General features: G+C 33.8%; 1 protein-coding gene across 26 annotated transcripts in view; it reads left to right on the top strand.

The window, feature by feature from the left end:
• Nucleotides 1-27,523, top strand: part of PTPRD (protein tyrosine phosphatase receptor type D) — a 1,374,111-nt gene that overhangs the window by 31,257 nt on the left and 1,315,331 nt on the right. For all 26 annotated transcript variants that reach the window (XM_053907924.1, XM_053907923.1, XM_053907918.1 and 23 more), the window contains exon 2: nt 6,392-6,430. The gene's annotated coding sequence lies outside the window, so the exon portion shown is untranslated. The remainder of the gene's footprint in view (nt 1-6,391; nt 6,431-27,523) is intronic.

Raw genomic sequence — 27,523 nt, 5'->3', positions numbered from 1 at the left:
CATGTGACTGACCAAGGTAAAAAAAAATGAGAGGGGTCAAAAATAACTTACAGTTGGAATAAAAAGTCAAATCTCTGTAAATACTGAAGATATTAAAATGATTTTGAGAGGCTGTTCAAAATTACTTTTAAAAAATTAAAATTTTGAATGCAGTAAGTTTGTAGTAAATACATTTAAAACTTATAAGAGAAAGAATAAGACAATCTAAATAATTCTATATTAAATAGGATTATTTAATTATTAAATAATTTTTAAGTTATTTATTAAATATTTGTTAAATATTAATCATGAATAAATCCTGTTAAATATAGGATTATTAAACCTTATATTAAAGTAATGTAATGAATAATAAAAAACCTGTATAACTAAACTCTTAGTAAATAAATATAGAAGGAACCTTTCTCAATTTGATAAAGTATATCTACCTAACACCTATGGCAAAATACTGGATTTAAGAGTAAAAGGTTCCCCTTGAGATCAAGAGATGGATGCCCATCTTCTATTCACTGTTGTCCTGGTAGTCCTAGAAAGTGCAAAAAAACAAAATATATACATACATGTATGTACACACGCAAACACACATGCATTCATATAAGCACGAGTTTTAAATTTCAAGGATTTAAACGGAACATATGAAACTCACATCATTTGCGTATGATGTGAGAGTACAGATAGTAAATTGAAAAGAACATAGAGGTGAATTGTCATTTTAACTGTATGATTCCACCAACGATGCTCAATATAAAGTCAGTTAAAAATTAATTGCATTTCTATATACAAATGATGAATAACAAATAAAAGTGCCACATCTAATAGCATAAAAATATCAAATAGATAATACCAGCAAAGCAAAATTATAATAAATTCTGACTGACATTCTTAAAATATTGAAACTTGAAGTGTTTTAGGGGCGCCTGGGTAGCTCAATGAGTTAAGTGTCCAACTCTTGATTTCAGCTCAGGTCATGATCTCATATTCGTGGGATCGAGCCCCACCTCAGGCTCTGCACTGATGGCATGGAGCCTGCTTGGTATTTTCCTCTCCCTCTCTCTCTGCCCCTCCCTCACTTGCTCATGCTCTCTCTCTCTCTTTTAAAATAAATAAAGTTAAGAAAAAGAAACTTAACACCTCTTTATTTTAAATATTTTTCAGTTACTTTCATGTTATAGGAAATATTAACCATTAAAAATTAATGAAAGTAAAAAAAAAAAAAAAAAACTCAAAAGGCACCTACATTGTGGGAGTGCAAACTGGTGCAGCCACTCTGGAAAGCAGTATGGAGGTTTATCAGGAAGTTTAAAACTAGAACTATTCTATGATCCAGCAATTACAAGACTAGGTATTTACCCCAAAAAAACCATAAAAATACTAATTCAAAGAGATATATGCACCCCCAATATTTATAGCAGCATTATCAAGAATAGCTATGTTATGAAGACAGTCCAAGTATCCATTGACCGATGAATGGATAAATAAGATGTGGTATATACTCAACCTGAAAAAAGAATGAAATTTTGCCTTTTGCAATAATATGAATGGAACTGGAGAGTATTATGCTAAGCAAAAAAAAAAGTCACAGAAAGATAAATACCATATAATTTCACTCATATGTGGAATTCAAGAAACAAAACAAGCAAAGAAGAAAAAAAAGCAGAGAGGAAAACCAAGAAACAGACTAACTCTAGAAAACAAACTGATGGTTACCAGAGAGCAGGTGAGTGGGAGGATGGGTTAAATAGGTGATGGGGCTTAAGAGTGCATTTGATATGATGAGCACTACGTATTGTTTGGAATTCATCACTGTGTTGTGCACTGAAACTAGTATTACAATGTATGTTAAGTAACTGGAATTTAAATAAAAACTTTTAAAAAATCAAATAGAAATGCACTAATGAAAGGTAAAAAACCTCTACATAGAAAGTTCTACATTATTGTGATAAATAAGAAAATGGAAAGAAAAGCAATCCATGGAATGGAAGACCATGTTCTCAAATCATATATCTGGTAAAGAGTTAATATCCAGAATGTAAAGTAGTGAGTATGAAACAATAAAAAGACAAACAACCCCAATTAAAAAGTGGACAAAGAATTTGAATATTCATTTCTCCAAAGTTATACAAATAGCCAGTAACCAATAAAATAAGTATTCAACTTATTTGAATAACTGAATAAAAAAGCATTCAACATCATTAGTCATTAGGGAAATGCAAATCAAAACCACAATGAGACAGCATCACCCTCCCAGTCTATAACGGCCATCATTTTTTAGTGGAAAATAGTAAGCGCAGAATTGTAGGTGGAGAAATTGTAACCCTCATGCATTGCACGTAGGAATGTAAATCGGTGTACCCACTGTGGAAAACAACTTGGCAGTTTCTCAAACAGTTAATCATAGAATTATCATATGGCCCAGAAATTCCACTCCTAAGTATACCCCCAGGAGGATTGAAAGATATTTTTACACAATACCTTGTACACAAATGTTTATAATAGTATTATTCTTAATAGCCAGAAAGTAAAAACAGCCAAAATATCCCTCTGCTAATGATTGAATAACAAAATATTCCATAGCCATTCAATGGAATATTATTAAGCAATACAAAGGTGGGGAATACTGCTATGTGCAACACAGATAGATGGATTTTGAAAACATTATGCTAAGTGAAATAAGTTAGACAGAAATGTCCACATATTGTATGATTTCATTTGTACAAAATATCCCATACAGCCAAATTACAGATTGCCTGGGGAAGAGAGTAAGGGAGAAGAGGAGTAGGTTGTGGATACAGTTTCCTTTTGAGGCATCAGAAATGTTCTGGTATTAGTTGTGATGCTTGCATGATGTTGTGAACAGACTACAAACCACTAAATAGTACAATTTAAAATAGTGACTTTTATGTTATGTGAATTATATTAAAGCAAGTTTAGCAAACTCTTAAGGAAAGGTAGAAGAGCTCGCTCTACAGATACCAAGGTATATTATAAAGTTATGTGAGATAGTGTGGTATAGACACATAGTTAAATGCAATACACTGACATCTAGACATGAAGCCAAGCATCTATGGGCATTTATGACAACACTAGCATTGTAGAGCAGTAAGAAAAGTTAAGATACTTTCAATAAATTTTGTTGGAGCAATTTGTAAAATATCTAAGTTTTACCCCAAGTCACATTGAACAAATATTAATTTCAGATATGTTCTTTGATTATATGTGAGACAAAAGAATCATAACATAACAAAGCTGTTAGGAGAAAATATAGAATATATATAAACATTTTGTGTAATAAACAGGACTCAGAAATAAAAATAGATTGTTAAATTTTATGTGATAAAATTCAGGGGCATCTGGGTGGCTCAGTCAGTTAACTATACAACTTCAGATCAGGTCACGATCTCACCATTTGTGGGTTTGAGCCCTGCATCGGGCTCTGTGCTGACAACTCAGAGCCTGGAGCCTGCTTCAGATTCTCTGTATCCCTCTCGCTCTGCCCCTCCCCTGCTTGTACTCTGTCTCTTTCTCAAAATTAAATAAATATTTTGAAAAGATAAATAAATTTGTAGTAAAATTCAGACTTAATATTAAATAAAAGTCACAATAAGTAAGTATTAGGATAAGCCAGGAGTGGGAAATATAGTTCCACCACATATAACCATGAAAGTGCTCATACCTAGAATACATAAACCACTTTTACCAAATCAATATGGAGAAGACAATCCACAGAAAATGGAAAGAAAATTGAAACTATCTTATGTTCTTAATTTAGTTTTATAATTTTATTTTTTAAAAATGCTTATTTTGGAGAGAGAGAGGGCATGAATAGTGGAGAGTGGCAGAGAGAGAGAGAGAGAGAGAGAGAGATTGAGAACCTTAAGCAGGCTCTACACTCAGTGGAGAGCCAGACATGGTCCTCAATTTCATAACCATGAGATCATTACCTGAGCTGAAATCACGAGTCAGATGCTTAACCAACTGAGCCACCCAGGCACCCCGAAAATAACTTCTTCGTATGTATGTATACACACACACACACAGAGCTAATAGCTAATATATAGAAATGCACTAAAACTCAATAATCAAGGAAATGGAAAAGTATATTCAACATGGTAATGACTAAAATCAAGCAGAATAAACATACTTTCAGGTGAATTTTGACACAGTAGCAACTCTCATATATTATTTGTAAAGATCTGCTAAAGTAGAACATATTCATATTATTTGACCTAGTAATTTACTCCTAGAAAAATATCAAATATAAATATACATACATGTTTTAAAATGATGCTCATAGAATGACTCATAATAACTAAAAAGCAGAAACTATATCTCTACCAAAAGAGAATTGAATATATAGATTGTATAATACTTATCAAATGAGTATTACAGAGTAATGGAAATTAATTATAGCTTCAAGCGAAATGATAGATGAAGTTCAAAAACATGTTAATGGAAAGAAACTAGACATACAAGAAAATCTAGTGTTCAATTCCAATTATATAAAGCTCAAAACTGTGGCAAAATAAAACCATAGGATGACCAAAAATTCTGGAAACATAGATATATATTTTACATAGCTTATCAAGATTACAATATGTTCAATTACATTACATGATATGTTCAAAGGGTTGTCCCACTCTGGCAATGCATAGTCAATATATCCTGCAGATTTATGATGATGCGCTGTCCATGTTACATTTCCAAAAATCACCACATGCATCTGTGTTGCCTTAGATAATTTATATTTTCATTTGAACCTGTGCTTTAGCACAACCCATGGGTAATCAAGTGGGTTCAAACTGTGTGTGTGTGTGTGGGTGTGTGTGTGCACGGGCTATGTGTATATAAGTGTGAGTATGCTGTGTGTATATGTGTATGTGGATATGTGTAATGTATATATGCTGTGTGTCTGTGTGTATGCCAGGTGTATATAAGTGTGTGTATACATATACACCCTGTGACAAAAAGCTGCGGGCTTCTAAGTGTCAGTCATGTTCTAGTTACTGAGCTGTGTGGTGATTACATGAGTGTTTAACTTTGTGATTATTTATGGAACTTTATACATTTGTACTTTTGCAAGTTTCTTGTGTGGTTTTCAACTGACACAATTAAATAACTTAAAATATTAAATGGAATGAAAATATACCAGATATTCTCTATGGCTCTTATGCTTGGGACTCAGATCCTAGAATAGAGGCTTCCAAGAGACTTTACACCTGTGAAGGTAGGATAGGGAATTCCAATAGCTCTCTCATAATACAACAAAAGCCATTACTTGTTTCTCTTGAGTGAACCACTGGTCTTCTCAACTGATTCCAGGTCCTAGAGAAGGAATTTTTAATAGATTCATTCTGGGTGATTTGTTACCAATTAGGATCCAGCATTATGGCTATAATTCTGATCAGAGAATCTAATTTAGATGCTCTGAGAATAAGGGGGAAATACATACTCATATGCACATAAAACCCAAGACTCATGGTGTCAATTATTTTTCACACTTATTGTATTTTTCATTCTTTTTCAAAGAAAGATATGTTTCCTCAATCGTACAATATGTAATTTCAAACTTGATTCCCAAGGCAAAAAGAAAAGGTGGTCATCAAATGTTTTTTTAAAGAAAAAAAACCCTTTATTTTATAATAATAATGGTTAGAAGTTCAATATTTCTGCTCAAACACAGAGAAAGGCAGGCATATTTACAAAAGGCCTCACAATGTTTGCCATAGCCTTTACACAAGACAACATTTATAAAACCTTTGCAGCCTGTGGCAGGTGCTAGGTCTCCTCTTGGGGATTTCTGCTGTTCAGATATTGCCTTTCATTTGAACTTCAAAACCCTTTAAAAAATAGAAGCTGCATTTCAATATAATTTGGAAATTAAAACTCTTTTATTTTTATCATTATAATATCTTCCATGGATTTACTTTTCAAAAATGAATCAAAACCCAAACTAATTGCTGCCTGATAGCCAGCAAAGGCAGAAAAATTGGAAAAACTTTTAAAAATAAAGGTTTGCTTTGCCTCACCCACAGGAAAATTAAATGCAAGCAATAAATAGAGAATTTCAAGTACATTTAATGATCATATTTCCCCTTCCATTGAGAACTGAAAGAATAAAACTGAATAATGATTATGGTCACCTGAATAATTGGAAATATAGTTTTAGGAGCAAGACTACTCCCTTTCTTTGTTTTAATGGCACAATAGGAAATCAAATAAACACATTAAGTGAAAAACATTTTTCACCTTGGAAAATGGTTTCCTACAGTATACTCATCAGTCTGCAATACTTGTAATGATTTTGTAGAATTATAAAATTTCATTGTATTTTTTTAAAAAAACAGAACACTAAAACTACCCCCCCCCCCAAATCTTTCTATTATTTTCTTTTTAGGCTTGGACTCCTGGATCATCTGGTGACTTCAAATATCTGGTAAGACTTTTTTTTTTTTAATGTAGCATTGCCACAAATCCTTGGAGGATGGTTCTTTTCCTCTCTCAGCTTTAATCCATTTTCTTAGTTCTCCCCTCATTTCTACCACCTGAGGCTGAATCTCAGAAGGCCAGTAGAAGAAGGTCAGTTACTTCTTACCTGTGTAGGAGGATCTGTTAAGTCCAGACACTCCTTGCAAGAGTAAACTTCACGGGTCAAGAAAATACTCCAAAGAAAGGGAGAATTTGCTCCTTAAGGAAACAAAACTTACCATGGAAAGAGTCTGAGATAGAAAAGAGGATTATTCAGGTAAGAGGTAGAAAGTTTCAACTGGAAAATTTTTCTTTTAAAATAAATTGCAACAGTTGCATCTTGGATAAAAACCATGGGGGCTGAGTATGATGACTGGATTTAAAAAAAATTTTTCATTCCTACAATGTGGGTATTATAGTTTACATAATATAAAAGTGGAAACACCCTGAAAGCACTGTTCCTTTTTATGGGGAAATTCTTAAATTTCTTATGGCATTTGCCTGGTACATACATCATACACATGGGAAACATATATTGTTTGTTTAAATAGATGTGATGCTAAGGTTGAAGTTTTTTAATTGTATTTTTACAGACAACAGATTTTTATTCATCTTAGAATCTACCCAATCATTTTATTTTCCTCCAAATATTATTGGTAGTTTGATAGCATTCAAATTCATAAACTGTGATCCTCCTATGCTCTGAATCTTTGCAAGGTTAAAAAACATTTAATCTCATATTCTCTTATTTAATTTTCTAAATACTCTATCTTGGATTTTTATTTTTGTGTAGCCTGGGAGTCCCATTAAGAAATATTTCTAGGGCCACCTTTTCTATAATACCCAGCTATGAACAATATGAGATCCCACCTTGGCAGATTGCAGGAATACAGTCTTATACACCACTGTACATTAGTAACTGTTTAGAGTTCTGTTAGAATGGGAGCTTGGTGAGAATTCAGCATGTCTTTGTGTTGCTCTTACCTCTTGCTCTCAAATGATTCTCATGGTTTCTCAACTAGCACCTTCTAAGGCCATCTTCTCATGACTTTTCTGTGCGATGTCAGGCCACCCCAGTCTGCAACTCCTGCCAAACAGTATCAAAGTTGACAGTAAACTGTCTTGTTTAAAAATTATTACTGAAGACTTGAGGTTAAGCTAACAGAAATATAGCATGAAAACGGAAATTTAAGCTTGTATCAGGTCTTACTGCTTCTGAAACTACTGAATATGCGTTTCCAAAGAGGATGGCATCCTCAGTCTCTCCTCAGGCACCATTGTATTGTATACGCCCTCATCCCCCTCCTGGCAGAATCCACTTTGGTGTTCTTTTTATTTAAGTCCACCCATGCAAATGTAGAGTATATTAATATCATAATAGTCTGCCAAAATTTTACCCAGCCTACAAAGAAGACCAGTTTCTCTTTATTGTGCACACTTTTACTAGGCGTGAGTAGGATTTTGCATTACCTTTGGATAGGGATGTGAAGAAATTGCTCCCAAACAAACAGAAAACCATCTGCTTACAATGATAAACTCAGTGTTCCATATTTAGCCATAAATAGGAGCAAGAGAAATTTGAAGTTTATATTTTTCTTTAACAATTTTTAAAAGTCTTAATTGCATTCTCAGCCACTATCTATTCTCAGGATAAGAATGAGGGTTAGCCTCCCATGCCTTCAGTACTTTGTGCAAATGGAAAACATTTAGGGAAGAAGGAGACACTTAATGGATCTTAGTGGTTCTCACAGAAGAAATTTTATAGCCCTATGGCCATCATTACAAATCCCAGAGTTCCTGGATTTGTTTTCCAACCCTAAAAACGTTTTCTTCTTTGTATTAGTGGGATTGGACCTTATCTCAATTCCACTTTCTTTCCTCACTTAAATTTTTTTATGTTTATTTATTTTGAGAGAGAGAGAGAGAAAGAGAGAGAGAGAGAGAGAGAGAGAGAGAGAGAGAGAGAGAGAGTCAAAGTATGAATGGGGAAAGGTCAGAGAGAGAGGGAGACACAGAATCCAAAGCAGGCTCCAGGCTCTGAGCTGTCAGCACAGAGCCTGACTAGGGCTCAAACTCATGGACTGTGAGATCATGACCTGAGCCGAAGTCGGATGCTCAACCGACTGAGCCACCCAGGTGCCCCATCTTTCCTCATTTAAATTGGCAGTGTGTTCTTCCAATTCTGATCATCACACTTACTTATCTTCTGGGTTTTCTTCCATCTTGTAATTCATCTCATTTCTAATCCATGTCTCATAAGACAGATGATTCATTCTAAAACAACACTCTCAGACTCCTAGATCCCACCATGTTTTCTATAGGTTTTTCTCCCCACCCCCCCAATCTGTTATGTAAGATTTAATGGAATTCCACCACACTTATTCAAAATCAGTCTTCCTGTAGTAAAAACCTGGAAACTCAAAGCAGGCCACATTTCTCAATCTCTTCCTCTGTCAGCTTCCATTGTCACCATTTCTGCTTCTGTGAACAGAGGGATTCATAGTTCTATAAGAAATATTTTCAATTGACTAACTTATTTAGGATCTCACATACACTTATAAAGACCAAACCTAAAATTTAATTTCTATAATTATTTGCTTCTATCCAATTGTGATATTCAAAATAAAGAATGGTATGAACATGGAGGATGATTAATAACATTAACTGTAACAAATTCTGCATTACGTGATACACGGTAGAAAACTGTTTTTAGGGTGCAATGTAGAGAAAAGTAAATGAATGTAAAATTCAAATCAGAATAGTACTGAAATATAAATGAGCATATGCAAAATATTACAAAGTAAATAAATTAAAATACAGACTGTTCAATTATGATATTACTCTCAAGGCACAAAAATAACATTTAGTCTGGAACCAAATGTCAGCAATAAAAATTCACTTCAATATAAAGCACTAACATTGCCTGCACTGAAGATGAAAATATTTCCAGAAAACCTTATTGCAGCACTTTTTCACTTATATAATATAATCTGTTTAATTCTTACAATTCACTGAATTTTGTATCGGTATGTGCAATTGCAGCAATCTGTTCCAAATCATAAATTTTATTTTCTGCACCTGGAGTTTGGACCTTTTAAGAGGTCATAATAATAACATATGCACAATTATGTACAGTTGAAGGGAATTCATATTTTTAAACATTCACTGTATATCAGGTACTAGGCTAGGTACTTTTTCTATGTAGTTTCATTTAAACCTTCCAATCATACTTTGAGTCATGCATTTTAGCCACCATTTTAGAGCTAAGGATACTAAGGGTTTCAGAGGTTAATTAGTTCATGTGCAATCACTTAGTAAATTAAGACACTGAGATTTCAATTCATTCCTAGGATTTCAAAGATTCCATTGATATGCCTTCCTAAAGAAAACTTTTCCTAGTAAGCTTTTAATAAAACTTAATTCTACATGTACTGGAGTAATGACCCTGATCTGCAGTCCTTAAGAAAGTTGATACATATGAGGTTAAAATGAGATTTAATCTTTGTACTTGTACAGTTATTTGAGAAGATGGAAGCTTGCTTATTTTATTATTATTTTTTATTTATTATTATATTTATTTTTATTTTTTAATATATATCCAACGTAGTTAGCATATAGTGCAATAATGATTTCAGGAGTAGAATCTAGTGATTCATTCCCTATGTATAACATCCAGTGCACATCTCAACAAGAGTCTTCTTTAATAGCCCTTGTCCATTTAGCCATCCCCCACCACAACCCTCCAGCAACCCTCAGTTTGTTTTCTGTATTTAAGAGTCTATTATGTTTTGTCCTCCTCCCTATATTTTATATTATTTTTGTTTCCCTTCCTCTATGTTCATCTGTTTTGATTCTTAAATTCCATATATGAGTGAAGTCATATGGTATTTGTCTTTCTCTGGTCTAATTTAAAAGCTTGCTTAGTTTAAATCTAAGTGGGAAAAACTGTCACAGACTGTGCCCAAATTGTGTGTGTATGTATCTTTTATATCATATATATCTCTTACATATCTTTTATGCCATATATACATAGCTATACATATATATGATAGAAATCTATCATATATATGATAGAAATATACATACATATATCTGTGTCCTTAGTAAGAAAAACAGAATCTTTGGAAACACATATAATCTTTCTGTATTTGGACAATGGTGATTAATGGACATTTATTCTCATTCATGTTCTAGGTTTTTTAATGCAAATTTTATGTAAATTTGGCCATCCTGAATGTTTTTAACAGTATTACAGGCAACCTGCAAATTACACTCATGTGCTTAACATTAGTCATGGAATTTCTTTCAAGTGATACAAATTATTCAACTGAATATTGTGTCTTCCAAGAATTGAGTGCTATCTTCAATATAAAGGGTTTAAAATACTTCTCAGAAATAAGCCAAAATATCTTGATATTGTAAAGTACTACCCCCTTGAAAATTAAATGTTTGGTGTTAAAATATTGCATGTTTTGTAAGGTTCTTCGGTTGTTTGTGAAAACTGAAGGGAATGAAACACTCACATGTGCCTACCTCATAGGCTTAATTGATATATCAAAATGCTCTAAATTTTAAGACAATATACAGTTACTATAATTGTTTACTGTTAGTATGTTATACTGCTGTGAATCATCATGGTATGAATATAAATCATATGTTCAGAGACCAAAGGAAGGATTCATAGTTGCGCCAATTCATTTCTCTATACATCCTCTCACAATTTATCGAGTAAATTATTTATGCAAACAGTCTGGTAGAGGTTGAGTGATATACAATACGACATGACCCTGACTTCAGGGACCATCATTTTATGTATTCTGTATAATTGTGCTGCTTTTACTTATTTTTTTTTTCTTTGAAACCTGGTGATGTGTAAAATTCTGAGCCTTTGTTTTAGACCTTGCATTGTTTCTTGCTGGGATAGCAGGTTATTGGAAGTCATGAGGATAGTGTGAGAAAGGTTGCTAGTGCACATCAACATCTGGCTTTCCTTTCACTCTTGAGCAAGAAGGAGATTATATGTTCCCTCCACCTTACAGTTTGGTGGAGCCATGAGGTTATTTCTAGTTAAGGAAAAGCAGAAGTGAAATCTGCCACTTCTGGGCTGGAAGGTGAAAAAACCTCCGTGTGCTTTTCTAGCCCCTGTGCCTCTGCATAGGAGGTATGAGGTTGAAATAATGGAGCCATAAGATTAGATCATCCTGGATCCCTGATTCACTGATGGAAGATAACTGCTGTGGTGAGTCCTTCAGTTCCATAGCCCATTTAGAAGAATAGGAAGTGTTATTTTGTCTTAAGTCACTGAGGATTTTTTTTTTTTTTTACAGTGACATAAAGCCTACCCAAACTAATCAAATTATTCTTGGGAAAATGGACATTATAGTGTTTGGGTAATTCTAAAATTTGGAGTATGTTCCCAAAGGTATATTTTGAAAAAAATTTTGTTTTACTGTAAAAAGTACTCTCTTTGGGGCACCTGGGTAGCTCATTCAGTTAAGTGTCCAACTTTGGCTCAGGTCATGATCTCAAGGTTCCTGGGTTCAAGCCTCACGTCAGGCTCTGTGCTGACAGATCAGAACCTGGAGATTGCTTCAGATTCTGTGTCTCCCCCTCTCTCTGCCTCTCCCCTGCTTAAGCATTGTCTCTCTCTCCCTCTTTCAAAAATAAAAATAAACATTAAGAAATAAAGTAAAATAGTTCTCTCCTGTCACTGACTAATCTGAGGTACCACTTATTTGCTTGGCAAAGTAGATAATTCCCCCCCCCCCCAATAATAGTCTTGGTAAAATCTGTACTAAAGTATTTAACAAAAATCAGCTGTTATTTCTTTAACAATACCTTTAGATGAACCAAACAACATGAAGTAGGAAAAAATACAAGACATAGATCTAATTTTGAAATGGAACACTTTCTGTTGAAGAATGAACAACTTTCTCGCAATACTACTTTTAGTTCTTTAAGCTTATCTGGCATGAGGGATATATAACAGTTTTCCTTTTTCTTAAGTTAAAAAGATTCTGCATGCCTTAAATGAGTCTATTTTGGTGTGGTGCTCAGAGTAATCTATGTTTGGCTCTTTACTTTTTTGGAATGACCTAAAACAACACCTCCTCTTATGTCTCATTCTTTTTTTGCCTTTTATAGTGGAAGTCTCCATATGCTTTCTCATTTTTACTTTTTAGGAGATGTACTCATTTAAATGCCACCAACATGCCCTCTAGCATCATTTCTACAACAGCTAATTAATTACACATAACCTCTTTTCTTCACACATAGGACTGGAGATCAACATAATTGTATACAATTACCTGGAACTGAAATAATTTAAATACACTACTATGGAAGGGGGCACAACAAATTATGCCTCTTGAAGTATTTCATGCAGTCATTAATGGCCTCTAAAATAGTTGGGGGACATTAAAATTTACCTCTACAATATTTACTCACCTTTACATCTGGAATACAGTCTGCCTTCAGTGTTATGTCCTTTCAACAATTTCTGTTAACCTTGTGTCTGCTTATTCCTCTCACCTAATTTCACCTTCAGGATGGAGTTCAAAAAACCTTTGTAAGGCAGCAAATTATATTTTTGGGAGACTATAGGTTTTTCAACATATTTCCTTAGCACTAAGCAGATTTACTTCATATTAGTAGTTTGTTCCTCAGGGTGACTAGTGTCAATAATCAGACTACATGGATCAATGTCCTTTCAGTAGAAAGTTAAATCATCTACTTTTTAGACACTCATCTGCCATAGAATATTAACAAATGCTCTTATTAAAACAAATAGAGATTCTAATAAAGCTACTGGCATTATTTTCTCAGTACTAATATACTGAAAGAATATTTTGTGGTTAGTTAAGCAACATGTCCCCCCCTTGATTTCTTCCCTGCTGTCCTAAGTCAAGCAGTAATTCTCCAGGTGTTCACCAAAATATAAATACTACCGTAATAGGTATGTATGTATGTATGTATGTATCTGTCTATCTGATTAAAATAAATCCATGTTTGTTATTCTCTGCTTGTGCTTCCTCTGTTTGGTGTACTCAGAACACTGGACTTATGGTCCAACAAATATCATGTGATATCAGGGAAGCTCTGTGATTTGCAGCTGATACTCTGTCAACTTCTCACACCCCTCCCTTTGTATTTGAGAGAGATACTACAACAGTTATTTCTACTTTGTCCCAGCCTGAAAACCACTCCTTTCAAGATATTATGAAAAGTTTCGCATAAATATATTGAGGCATATGAAAGGGTCTTTGCATGTATCATTACTATTTTCTAGTTGATACTGAATTGGTTTTATTGATAGTGGGAGATAAATGGTAGAAGATGCCTTTCACAATTTCAAAAACAGAGGAGGTATAGGGAAACATGGAAATATAACAAAAATGAGATTGAAGAAAGGCAATATTATATAATATGTTTAATTTCCCTGAAAAAAATGTAAGGACAGAGTTTTGTTACTGACCTTAAATGCTTTTGTTTGCAAAAGCACTAATTTTCCGCCATGTACGATGTCATACATATGCATTTGTGGTTTTGACCTGTATGTAGATTGCTTTTTGCCACAACCACCAAACTTGCTTTGAATTTGTATTTTATCTTTAATGTTTTTTATTAAAGTAAAATTTTACAATAGGCCATATAGACACTTACAGTGATTTTTAAATAATGCTTAAAGAATATCATTGCATTTTGCTGAAGATACTGAGCAAGGTAAGTGGCAAGGTGGGTGGGCTTTAGGGGAATGGGGCTATGTAAATAGATGTTAAATAAGGAGGATTTTACATTGTCCTGCCAATGGCTACCTATGCCAGAATGGAAATCCCACTTCAGCCTTTATCCTTGCTTCAGAGATATCCTTTATAACCTGGACATGTATAATGGTTCCTACATATGGAAAGCAGAGGCTTGGTACATATGTGTGTGACGATGGCAGTGTTCTCATATGGGTCTCTGAGAGTGAGGATGTTTTTGGTGTAAGATTGAATGGATATAACCAAGATTTCTGAGAAAGATCATAAAAGAACACTAATTCTGGAATAATGTTTTCTTGGTATTATATAATACACAAATATTCTGTTAAATAGATGTACAAATGGTCCGTAAACCATAATGTAGGATTTCCTTAATTTTTTTTTAAAGATCACTTATTTATTTTGAGAAAGAGAGAGAGTATGAGCAGGATAGGGGCAGAGAGAATCTCAAGCAGGCTCTATGCTGCCAGCTCAGAGCCCGACCTGGGGCTCAAACTCACAAACCATGAGATCATGAGCTGAGCCAAAAGCAAGAGTCAGATGCTAAACTGACTGAGCCACCCAGTCACCCTAAGGATTTCTTTTTCTAACATAAAACTCTACCAAGTCAAATAAATCATGTTTCAGGTGTAGGTAGCTATGTACTTGCTGTATTACTCAAAACACTGGGTTGGTTGGGTTGCATATTTTCTCTTGTAAGATTCTCCTGAAGGCATCTGCTTCTCTAAAAGAAATCTCCAGGGATCCTGGGTGGCTCAGTTGGTTGTGCATCCGATTCTTATTTTGGCTCAGCTCATGATCCCAGGGTTGTGGGATTGAACCCTGTGACAAGCTCCATGATGGGTGTAGAGTCAGCTTGGGATTCTCCCTCCCTCTGTCCCTCTCCCCAGCTCATATTCTCTCTCTCTCTCCCTCTCTCTCTGCCTTTGTCTCTCTCTTTCTCTCTAAATAAAAGAGAATACAATAAATTTTAAAAAATTAAAAAGAAAAGGCTTAGTGTAGTTCTTCCAATTATTACAAGTATGATCAAGTTTTATTATTTTGAAAGAATAATTCCCTTATAGAAACTTCATTGTAACTTCTTGAAGTACTGCAACCTGTCATTAATTTTCACAAAAATATTTGTTTCAAAAACTTCTCAAACATTTCTTCCCCTCACCCAGAAATAGAAAACTTGGATATTTTGTTCTATCAAAATGTATCTGAATAATTACAAATGCTATCTATACTGAAAAGAAAATCCAGAAGCCTAGGTCAAGGGATACATTCAAACTTAAGAAAATAACTGTTCAGGAGCTTCCCTCACTAATAGTCCTGCAAACCTGACTTTAGGAATGAGCAAAACCATTTTTCAAATTGCACGTACAAAAGTCTTGATTAGTATTCACAGCTCAAATTTTTATAAAGGAGCTCAGATTTTAATTGTTTTTGGTGTCTTTGCTGGTGACTGTGCATTCCACTGTACATTCCACATTCCACATTAAAATAGTTCAGTACTATAATTCTTGTATTAGTTGTACTAATATACTCTTCCGATGAACACAAATGATCTGAGTGGCAAACAATTGACTGTCAAGAACGTGTATCACTCTTGTCCATCTCTTTAAAAATTCTACTGGGGAGAATTGAAATTCTCATTGAAATGTATGACATCATTGATATGTCAACTATACTTAAAGAAAAAAGTGCATGACATCATCATTCCAGAATCCAACAGTCAGATTTTAAAGACATTAGTGAAGCTTAAATTCCATAGTAGTATTGCTGCATTTTAGCAAAGTGGTCTTTTTCTGTTGCCAAGTCTAGGATATACAGGTAAAAAAATCTGTTGTGGTAGGAGAAGAATGATCACATTTCTTGAGGTCAAACAGGTATCCTCTGTAAAATAAAGATGAGTAATTCAGTTTTATTGTGGCATGGTTTTGTTCTAATTCCTATTAAAAAGATTTTTTTTGTCATTAAAATTAGCATGGTCCTATCCTGTCTTTTTCACCTGTCACATTTAGTAGCTTCATTTTTAGAGGGGTTGATTTATGCTATTATTATTTTACAATACTTATTTTGACCATGTAGCAGGACTTTAACATATACTTTATAACTTTAAAATATATTGACTAAACTCTTAAATACCTTCTTTGAGTGTTACTATAATCACTTTCATTTCAAATCAATGTGCAGCCATTGTATATATATTTAGTTCACTGCCCAAATTTCCTATATCTGTCCTGATGGCCTTTTGTAGCAACGTGGATGGAACTGGAGAGTGTTATGCTAAGTGAAATAAGTCATACAGAGAAAGACAGATACCATATGTTTTCACTCTTATGTGGATCCTGAGAAACTCAACAGAAGACCAGGGGGCGGGGGGAGGGGGGACAAAAAAAGTTACAGAAAGGGAAAGAGGCAAACCATAAGAGACCCTTAAAAACTCAGAATAAACTGAGGGTTGATGGGGAGTGGGAGGGATGGGAGGGTGGGTGATGGGCACTGAGGAGGGCACCTGTTGGGAGGAGCACTGGGTGTTGTATGGAAACCAATTTGACAATAAATTTCATATTAAAAAATAATAATAATAAATTAAAAATAATTTAAAAAAGATTTTTACCTTCATATTTTTAAGAAAATAAGAACTTAAAATGACTTATTATAGCTTTGAAAAATATATATAACTATGGAAATGATATTGTGTCCCAGGAACATCTTCATGGTCATGAAGACTGAGTTGTAGGCCAGTTCTACTATTAACTTATTGTGTGTGACTATTGTTAAAAGTTTGTTTATTTATTTTTGACAGAGAGAGAGAGACAGAGAGAGAGAGACAGAGAGAGAGAGAGAGAGAGAGAGAGAGAGAGAGAGAGAGAATCCCAAGTATCTTGTATTTATACCTATTCCTTGGCAGACTCAAGTAGCATTTTGTTTATAAAATGTATACTGTGTTCTCCCCTTTTCCCCATAATGGTAAAGGACACTTGAACTGGCCACGGTTTGACACCAATCCTTGATTTATAAGGGAATCATATGAAGAGGGTATTTTCTGGGAAGTTAGAAATGATTACAATTTATACTAAAATTTGCTTAGAATAAGTTGGATTTTTTTTGTTTCAAGTCTTTCCATTACTAGTTTGGTCTGATTCCTACAATATATACTTTTTACCATGAGCATATTACAGATGGAAGTATCATGTAGTTCATATGTTCCCATATTCTTTTTATAAATAAAAAGTGTCTGATAATCCAAAAGGGAGGGTTTACCATGCCAAGATTAATTCCTTCCATGTACTTCACAGAAAACTGGCTTGTCACCTCTTCCCACCATCCCTTAAATTGTCAAGGACTTACAGGAATGCAGCTGAGGAATGAGTGCTGCTTATATGCTTGGTCACACTTTCCGCTGGGATCACAAAGCACCTTAGTTATAAATCATTCCTTCCATTTCTGTTAGTTTCTTAAGTTTTTAAAAATATTGCTTTATTTTTGAGAGACAGAGAGCACAAGCAGGGGAGGGTTAGAGAACGAGGGGGACACAGAATCTGAAGCAGACTCCAGGCTCTGAGCTGTCAGCACAGAGCCTGATGCAGGGCTCTAACGGTGTACTCATGTACGGTGAGCTCATGACCTGAGCTAAAGTTGGATGCTTAACCGACTGAGCCACCCAGGCACCCCACTTTTCTGTTATTTTCAAAACTAAACTTGTAAGTTCTTGGTTACAATGGCCACAAAAGTCATGTAAACAAAATGAGTGAGTTATATATATTCCTATTTTGAAAGATGTGCTCATTTAAAAGTTTATTAGTACTCATTAACTCTTAAAGTATTTAATTTTATATAGAATTACAAATTCTGTGAAAATTACCATTCATAACAGTCTCAGCCTTTCAGCTCTCTGTTTCACATCTGTTTGGAATAGGGTTTTAAAAATATGTTTCTTTTCATACTGAGGTAAAAGAGCTCATTGTTATAAATGAATACAATCTCTTAATACTGTGATGTATTCTTTTCTCTATATAGCCAGAATTTGTGTCTAGATTCTTTTTGAAGTTGAGGATTTACTCGGATTTAAATATGGTATATTCTTTTTAGCTTTATCAGAAACAGGTGTTTGTCCTTTGATGCTAAAAGTAAACCCAAACTGTCCATCTCGTTCTTTTCTTCAATTGGAATATATTTCTCATGTTTTACTTTGTAGCTCGGACCAAGGCATTAATATGACTTTTTATAATTAATATTAGGTATTATAGAAACATCACTAGTAATATGTCCTTTGTGCAAGGACTTAGAAGTCAGATAATCAGTGTAAGTCAATTCAACAGACATTTATAGAGTGTTTACTTTGTGTCAAACAGTGTCAAACTCTAAGGATTTGGAGTTGAAAAATATACTGCTTTCCTTCAAACTGCCCTCAGTATAGGGTGGACAAGAACCAATAAATTATAGTACAGGAAAATGTGCATACAAAAAGGTCAAAACATCCCATTTTAACTGTACAGAAACTGATGTCCAGAAACAGAGTAAGTTGCCCAAAACCACACAGGTATTAGGAAGAAGATTCAAAATAAACTCAAGGTGTTCTAATTTCTTCTTTATTGATCTATAAATAAGTGTTGTAGAAAGGGTTAGAATTGCCTGTACTTTCTTCTTCCACTTAGAAGTGACACACACACACACACAGACACACACACACACACACACACACACAAGTCACAGCAGTTATGGACACAAACCAACAATAAAAATTGTGATGTACTAAATACTCCTATTTTTGCCTTATGCTCAATCCATCCCCCATTACCACCACATCACTATTTTTAGATGAGGCTAAAGGAAGGTAATTAACATATATTGAACATCTCCCCTGCCAGATGATATCTGTTAAATTCACCAGTCACATTATTGCCTCACAGTTTTTATTAGGTATTGCTGTCCATGCCCACCACTCTCACCTGGAAGACTTGGAAGACTTCTCATAATTATTAGCTCCACTCATTCTTCAGGTTGTTCATCTCCTCAAATTTCTCAAATGTTTCTTTAATTACTTTCTACCTCCCTGATACCAGATAAAGCACTGAGTAAACAATCTTACAATCTATAATGATATGCTTCCAAATTGTGCTCTTATTAGTAATATTTACCGAAAATAATCTCACATAATCTACATACATGCCCTTGAAAAAATTTAATTGGGGTATAATTGACATAACATTATATTAGTTTCAGGTGTACAATATACTAATTTGGTATCTGTATACATTACAGAGTGATCACCACAATAAGTCTAGTTAACATGTGTCACCATACATAGTTAGACATTTTTTTCTTTTGATGAGAACTTTTAAAATTTACTCTGTTAGCAATTGTACAATATGCAATACAGTAGTAGCGACAGTCACCATGCTATGTATGACATTCCTGTGATTTATTTTATAACTGGATGTTTGTAACTTTGACCACCTTCACCCATTTCATTACCCATGCCCCACCTCTGGCAACCACCAATCTACTCTCTGTTTGTATGAGCGCAGTCTTATATTTTTCTTAAAGATTATACCTATCGTATTCCTTTCTCTGATTTATTTTACTTAGCATAATGCCCTCAAGCTCCATCCATGCTTTTGCAAATGATAGGATTGCCTCCTTTATTGGCTGAATAGTATTCCATTGTGTGTGTGTGTGTGTGTGTGTGTGTGAGTGTGTGCTTGTGTTTGCATATATGTATTCACATTTTCTTCATCCGTTCATTGATGGACACTTAGGTCATTCACATATCTTGGCCATTGTAAATAATACTGTCATGAATTAAGGGTGCAGATATTTCTTCAGCATACTGTTTTCATTTTCATTTTTTAGATAAATAACTGGGAGTGGGATTGCTGGGTTATATGGTAGTTCATATAGTAGGTATAGTTTTTAGTTTTTTGAGGAACCTCCATAATGGTTGTACTAATTTACATTCTTACCATCAGTGCACAAAGGTTCCTTTTTCTACACATCCTTGTCAACACTTGTTATTTCTTATCCTTCTTGTAATAGCCATTCTAACAGGTGTGGGATGATATATCATTGTGGTTTTGATTGGTCATATTCAGTACTTTTTCATTTACCTGTTGGCCATCTGTATGTTGTTTTTGGAAAACTATCTATTCAAGTTGCTGGCCCATTTTTATTTTTATTTTATTATTATTTTCTTATGTTTATTTATTTTTGAGAAAGAGAGAGAATGCTTGTGGGAAGAGCAGAGAGAAAGGGAGACAGAGGACCCCAAGTGGGCTCTGCGCTGACAGCAGAGAGACCGATGTGGGGCATGAACTCATGAATCATAAGATCATGCCCTGAGCTGAAATCAAGAGTTGGACATTTAACCAAGGAAGTCACCCAGATGCCCCTCTTGGCTTATTTTTAAATTGGGTTGTTTTGATGGGCTCCCTGGATGGCTCATTTGGTTAAGCACCTGACTTCAGCTGAGGTCATGATCTCATGGTTGTAAGTTTGATCCCCTGTCAAGCTCTGTGCTGACATCTCAGAGCCTGGAGCCTGTCTCCCTCTCTTTCTCTGTCCCTCCCCTGCTCATGCTGACTCTCTCTCTCTCTCTCTCTCTCTCTCTCTCTCTCTCTCTCAAAAATAAATAAAGATAAAAATAAATAAATAGGGTTGTTTTGCTATTGAGTTGTACGTGCTCTTTATTAATTTAGTTATTAGCCTCTTATCAGATATATGATTTATAATTATTTTCTCCCATTTGGTAGGTTGTGGTTGTCTTTACCATGCAAAAGCTTTTTAGTTTCAAAGCGTCTCATGTACATACTCTTACTTTTGCTTTTGGTGTCAAATTCAAAAGTCATCACCAAGACTGATGTCAAGGAGCTTACCAGCTATGTTTTATTCCAGCAATTTTATGGTTTCAGGTCATACATTCGTGTCTTAAATCTGTTTTGAGTGTATGATGTAAGAATAAAACATTACAGTTTTATTCTTTTGCATATGGATGTCAAGTTTTCTCAACATCATTTAATGGTTTTTAAGAGACCGTTCCCTGTTGTATGCATTTGGTTCCTTTGTCATTAATTAATTGACCATGTATGTGTGAGTTTATTTTTTGGTTCTTTATACTGTTTGATTTATTTATGTATCTGGTTTTATGTCAACATCATGCTGTTTTGATTACTAAAGGTTTGTAATATAGGTTTGTAATATAGTAAATTACTATAGGTTTGTAATATAGTAATAAAATTACTAAAGGTTTGAAATCAGGCAGTGTGATGCCACCAGCTTTATTCTTTTATAAGATTGCTTTGACTATTGGGGACTTTTGTGGTTCCATTCACATGTTAGGATTGTTTGTTCTATTTATGTGGAAAATACCATTTGAATTTTCTTCCTCTCTATCAGCACAGAACGTTTTCCCAGGCATTTGTGTTGTCTGCAGTTTCTTTCATCAATGTCTTATACTTTTTAGTGTACAAGTCATTCATTTCAGTTAAATCTATTCCTAAGTATTTTATTCTTTTTAATGCCATTGTAAATGAGATTGTTTTCTTAATATTTTCTGATAGTTCATTATTCATGTGTAGAAATGCAACAGATTTTGTGTATTGATTTGTATCTTGCAACTTTACTGAATTTGTTGATTAGTTGAACAGTTTTTTAGTGTTTTATTTTTTGAGTTTTCTATATATATGAAGTCATCTGCAAATGGTGACAGTTTTATTTCTTTTCTGCTTTTGATGTGTTTTATTTCTTTTTCTTGCTAATTGCTCTGCTTAGGACTTCCAATACCGTGTTGAATGATATTGTCAAGAGTGGGCATCTTTGTTTTTTCTCTGATTTTAGAGAACAGCTTTCAGCCTTTCACCCATGAGGATGATGTTAGCTACAGACTTATCATATATGTTGTTATGTAGAGGTACATTCCCTCTTTACCTACTCTGTTGAGAGATTTTATCATAAATGGATGTTTAATTTTGTAAAATGCTTTTTCAGTATCTATTGAGAGGATTATATATGATTTTTATCCTTCATTTTGTATATCATGTCGATTGATTTACAATTTGGAACATCCTTGCATACCTACTTGATCATGGTACATGATCCTTTTGAAGTATTGTTGAATTCAATTTGTTAATATTTTGTTGAGAATTTTTGCATTTATGTTCATTAGGGGTATTGGCCTATAATTTTCTTTCCTTGAGGCATCTGTATGGTTTTGGTATTGGGTTAATGGTGACCTCATAAAATGAATTTGGATGTGTTCCCTTTTTCTTCTAATTTTGGAAGGGTTTGGAAGGGTTTAAACTTCTTTTGAACATTTGGTAGAAATCACCAGTGAAGTGTTCTGGTTTTGGACTTTTGTTTGTTGGGAGGTTTTTGATTACTGACTCAATCCCCTTACTAGTAATTGGTTTGGTTGCATTTTCTATTTCTTCATGATTCACTGTTAGTAGGTTGAATGTTTTTGGGAATATATCCATTTCTTCCAGGTTGTCCAACTTGTTCACATGCAGTTGTTCATAGTTGTCTCCTATCCTTTGTATTTCTAAGGTGTCAGTTGTCATGTCTCCTCTTTCATTTATGATTTTCTTTATTTGAGTGTCTCCTTTTACCTTGGTAAGTCTAGCTAAATGTTTACCAATTTTGTTTATTTTTTTTGAAGAACTAGCTCTTAGTTTCACTGATATTTTACAATGACTTTTTAGTCACTATTTCATTTATTCTCTGACCTTTGTCATAGCAAACTCTGTTTGTACTTCTTCACATAGTTCCTTGAGATGTAAAATTAGGTTATTTATTTGAGCTATCTTGTTTCTTGAGGTAGGTACTTACTGCTATGAACTTTTCTCTTAGAACTGCTTTTGCTGTATTCTATACATTTTGCTGCAGTCTCATTTAAATTTGTCTCAAGCTATTTTTGGTTTCTCCTTTTATTTCTTCTTTAACTGCTTCTTTGGTAGCCTGTTGTTTAACTTCCACATATTTGTGAATTTTCCAGTTTTCCTCTTACAATTGATTTCTAGTTTCATACTTCTGTGGTTGGAAAAGATACTTGATAATGAAATTTTATCTTAAAGTTAATAAGGCTTGTTTTGTGGCCTAACATATGATTTATAGTAGAGAAGTTCCCTGTGCACTTGATAAACAATGTAAATATGTTCCAAAACACACACACACACACACTCTCTCTCTCTCTCTCTCTCTCTCTCTCTCTCTCTCTCTCTCTATATATATATATATATATATATATGTATATATATATGTATATATATATATATATAATCAAAAGAATATATATAGTCAACAGATTCTTTTGAATTAAACAGAATATATGTATAGTCCTTCTGTTCTGATACATCATTTAAGGCTCATGTATCTTTATTGGTCATCTATCTTAATGATAGATCATTCAAATTTGAATGACGTATCCATTGATGAAAGCAGGACATTAAAGTCCCCTATTGTTAGTGTGTTGCTATTTCTCCTTTAGGTCTGTTAATATTTGCTTTATATGTTTAGTTGCTCCTATAAAAATATTTTTATAAGAATGAATCTCAAAATGTAGAATTGCTGGAATAGGACATGTACAATTTTAAACCCTGTAAGGTATAATCTGTATGTGTGGTTGTGTGTGTGTGTGAATGAATTGTTCACGTTTCTTGCCCATTTTTCAAAAGAATTTTTATAAAATTCTTATTGAGCTCTAAAGGCTCTTATATGTTAAAATATGTTTAAAGCATTTGGAATTTATGTCTTATTTTTCAACTACATTTATAATGTGTTTTGCCACTTGGAATTTTTATGAGGCTAAATTTACCAGCTGTTTTCTTTATGGTTTTTGGTTTTCATATCATGTTTAGAAAGACTTTTCCCCATTTCAAAATACTGTACTAACTCACTGTATTTTTTTGTATTTTTAGAGTGTTTATTTATTTCTATTTTACTCTGGATTAATCTGAATTAGTTTCGCTGCAAAGCATGCCAAAAAATACAGCTTCAATTTTTGACAAAGAATTAACTAATGGTCCCAATTACATTACTGAGCAATCAATATTTCACTGACTGATTTAAACTAATGAAATAGTATTTTATTGTCATTATAATTTTCATTATTAAAATATTTATATGCCAAAATATGTTTCATGCCTATAAGAAGAGCTCTTAAAGTTTTCTCACATTTGTCTAGAATTGTATGGCTCTGGACAGAACCCAAGTCAATCCTTGCAACATTTAGTTTGATTTTGCAATAGCATTTAGTGCTCTTCAAAAATATATTAACTCAATGATCTTCCTCTGAAAAAATTGTTATGAGACAAAAAAAATGCTATAGCCCTATAGTAAGAGTAGCAATCCTACCAATCAGGAATAAAAAAATGCAACTTCATCTTAACTTTTTAGAGGAAGTTCCAGGGAGGCAAATCTGTAGCCTGTATCTCTATATTTAGCAATTTGTATTATATATATATGTATATATATATATATATTACAAATATATACATATTTGTATATATATATACATATATACACATATATATACATATATTTTTTGCTCAAATATATATATACATATATATTTTTTGCTCAAATATCTATATCTATATATCTATCTATATCTATCTATATCTATATCTATCTATCTATCTATCTATCTATCTATATATATATTGCTCAAATGGACTGCCTGTTTTAAAAGATGTGTTTGTCCTTTTGTACCATTATATATCTGCAAACCCTACTTCAGGCACAAGACCTTCCAGTGTGAATATGAAACTTAGACAAGTAAAAGTTCATTTTGCAAGGTAGCTAGAAGTGGGGGTTGGGGGAGGATTCTACCAATCAAGTAAATTCTTTTGAGTGTTCTAGCACTCGTAATATAGAGAGACAACTTCAGATAAGAAATCCCTTGATTAGTAAGGAAGTCTATGAAACTAAGCCTCACGAAAGTTCTGATTTACAAAAAGAGAGACAAGTAGCCATAATTATAGTGAAATCTTGCAACATATTCCTGAGGATTTGTTCTTCCAATATTCTTTTTTTTACCTTTTTAAAAATGATTACTTATTTATTTTTAGGGGAGTGGGGAGGGGCAGAGAGTTAGGGAGAGAAAATCCTAAGCAGGCTCAGTACTGTCCAGCTCAAAGCCTGACATCAGGCTCAAATTCATGAACCTGTGAGATCATGACTTGAACCAAAATCAAGAGTCAGATGCTTAACCGACTGAGCCACCCAGGCGCCCCTGTTCATCCAATATTCTTTTCTTGTGTTTCCCACTGTTCCTGTGGTGAAAAAAGGATGAATGGGCCTTGCTAAGATGGTGGCTGTGACAAGCCCGCTGTGGAGCCTCTGTTGCCTCTGACACATGCTGCTTTTCCTCTTACCATTCTACTACTTGTCCTGCTGTTGTTAAAGTTAGAGCATTCACAGATGCTGGCTCTCTTAGTCAAGGATCGAGGTCCAACATGAACTTTCACAGTAGCTCCCAGGGCAGCAGAAAGTACCAAAATCCCACTTCATGTGATCAAGTGTCCTGTTGACGGTTTGCATAGTAGAATTCCTGCAGACTGTATAGAATGAAAGACGAATTTATTCTTTGTCTATGGGAAAACTGCCATTAAAAATAATTTTGAAAAGAAGAACAAAGCAGCATGAATAGAATAGTTTGCATAATATTCTCATCTCTCTATATACAGGGAATTTTAGGAGGCTCTGCATTTATTTTTTTTCTAAAATGAGTCATCCTTTCATGGACCAGCTCAATTTTAGTTCTTCTGTTATGCCTTACAGTGTCAGAAATTAATCTTTTCTGGCCTTAAATTGCCATTAATATACAGTTTTGATGCTGCATTTTGCACTTGGCATAATATGATTGTTGTTCATAATTTTTGCTTGGTTGCTTATGATACCCAACCGTTTCATTCACTGTAAGTAACCAAGGAGAGCAGTTTGACTCACATTTCCTTCTGCCCTTCATAATGTGTAGCATGAGGTCTAGAGATCTAAGAGGACTAGTGACATTTTGATCTGTCTTATGCATTATTCCTAACTGATAAGAGCCATGATCTCCTTTTCCCACCCTAAATTCCTTGGTGTTTCATTCTGTCTCATTTCAATAACATACAAGAAGACTTTAGGATTTTATGCTTTGTTCTTTGGCAAAGAATATCAATAAACACTTAATGTCTGATATTATCTGGCAGAAATAAGCTGCAAGGATATGTGTATTTCATTTCTAAAGTACCAAATGTGGACATGAGTATAATGGGTCATTTACCAAGTAGAAAAATCTTGCCCATTTATAACTATTTTATTTAAAAGTCTGTGCAAGGCTTAGTGAAGGATGACCATTAGGATTATTTTTCAGGAATCTGAGCAAGTCAAGTTCAACAAGATTAGTGGCTAATTTAGCAAGTGAAGGTTTCATTAGTGTATTGTGTATTCCTCATCCATCATAGACCTTATCTTCTCAGTTATTTGTGTCACTACAGCAATAACATAACCTTGCATGGAAAATAATAAACACCATAAAACAATGCTTTATATATTTTTTAAAGTTAAATTAGGTAATACTATTTTTAATGAATTTTCTTAGGTTCTCTTGGTATGATACTGGGTTTCAAGAGCTCAGATGGAGCAGAAGATTTCCTTTATTCTGGGACCAACTGGATAAACTAAACTAAAAAACAAAACAAACAAAACAAAAACAAAAAACAAAAAGCAAGGTCAGCCTAATTTGTATAATAAATCATGTTGTGTCTGAAGGATACACATATGTTTTAAAAAATGGTGATGTGTCACAGAATAGGTGTGTTATCTAGGAAAGATTTGCTGTCACCCATTCCTGTAGTTTGGAATGCCTTTTTTGACAAGCTGAGGAAGGAACCTTTTCTCATAGAGTAGTATTTCTCCTTCCCTGCGGGTTTAATTTGTTTTTGACTGAAAGAGAGCATCATGCTTTTGGCAGTGTGCAAATTAAAAATATTAATGAACTGAAGTAAAAAGCAAAATAAAATGCTTTTTTGTTATTATTATTAAATCACAATCAAAGTTTATGTTCCTATCTCAGACTTGTCAGACTGTCAGTGTTTCCCTAGGCTCAAGCAATAGGGGAGAAAATCTTATGAATTTTGTTTCTTCTGGCTTATGGTTATTGCTTATTTCTTTTAGAAATAGGAAATGTTATTATTTCTTTTTCAGTCCAGATGGCTACTATTTTCATGTTTACTAATAAAATAAATCAGAAGTAAATAGAAAAAATATTTCAATGGATATTATTATTATTATTATGTATTTGGTTTCAAATGACCTAGAAACTCACA

The sequence above is a fragment of the Panthera pardus genome, unplaced genomic scaffold, assembly GCF_024362965.1.
Source record: "Panthera pardus isolate Hobbes unplaced genomic scaffold, ASM2436296v1 HiC_scaffold_20, whole genome shotgun sequence".
In the NCBI taxonomy this organism is placed as follows: domain Eukaryota; kingdom Metazoa; phylum Chordata; class Mammalia; order Carnivora; family Felidae; genus Panthera; species Panthera pardus.
The sequence above is the reverse complement of the archived record's forward strand: the minus strand, read 5'-3'. Positions and strand labels throughout refer to the sequence as shown.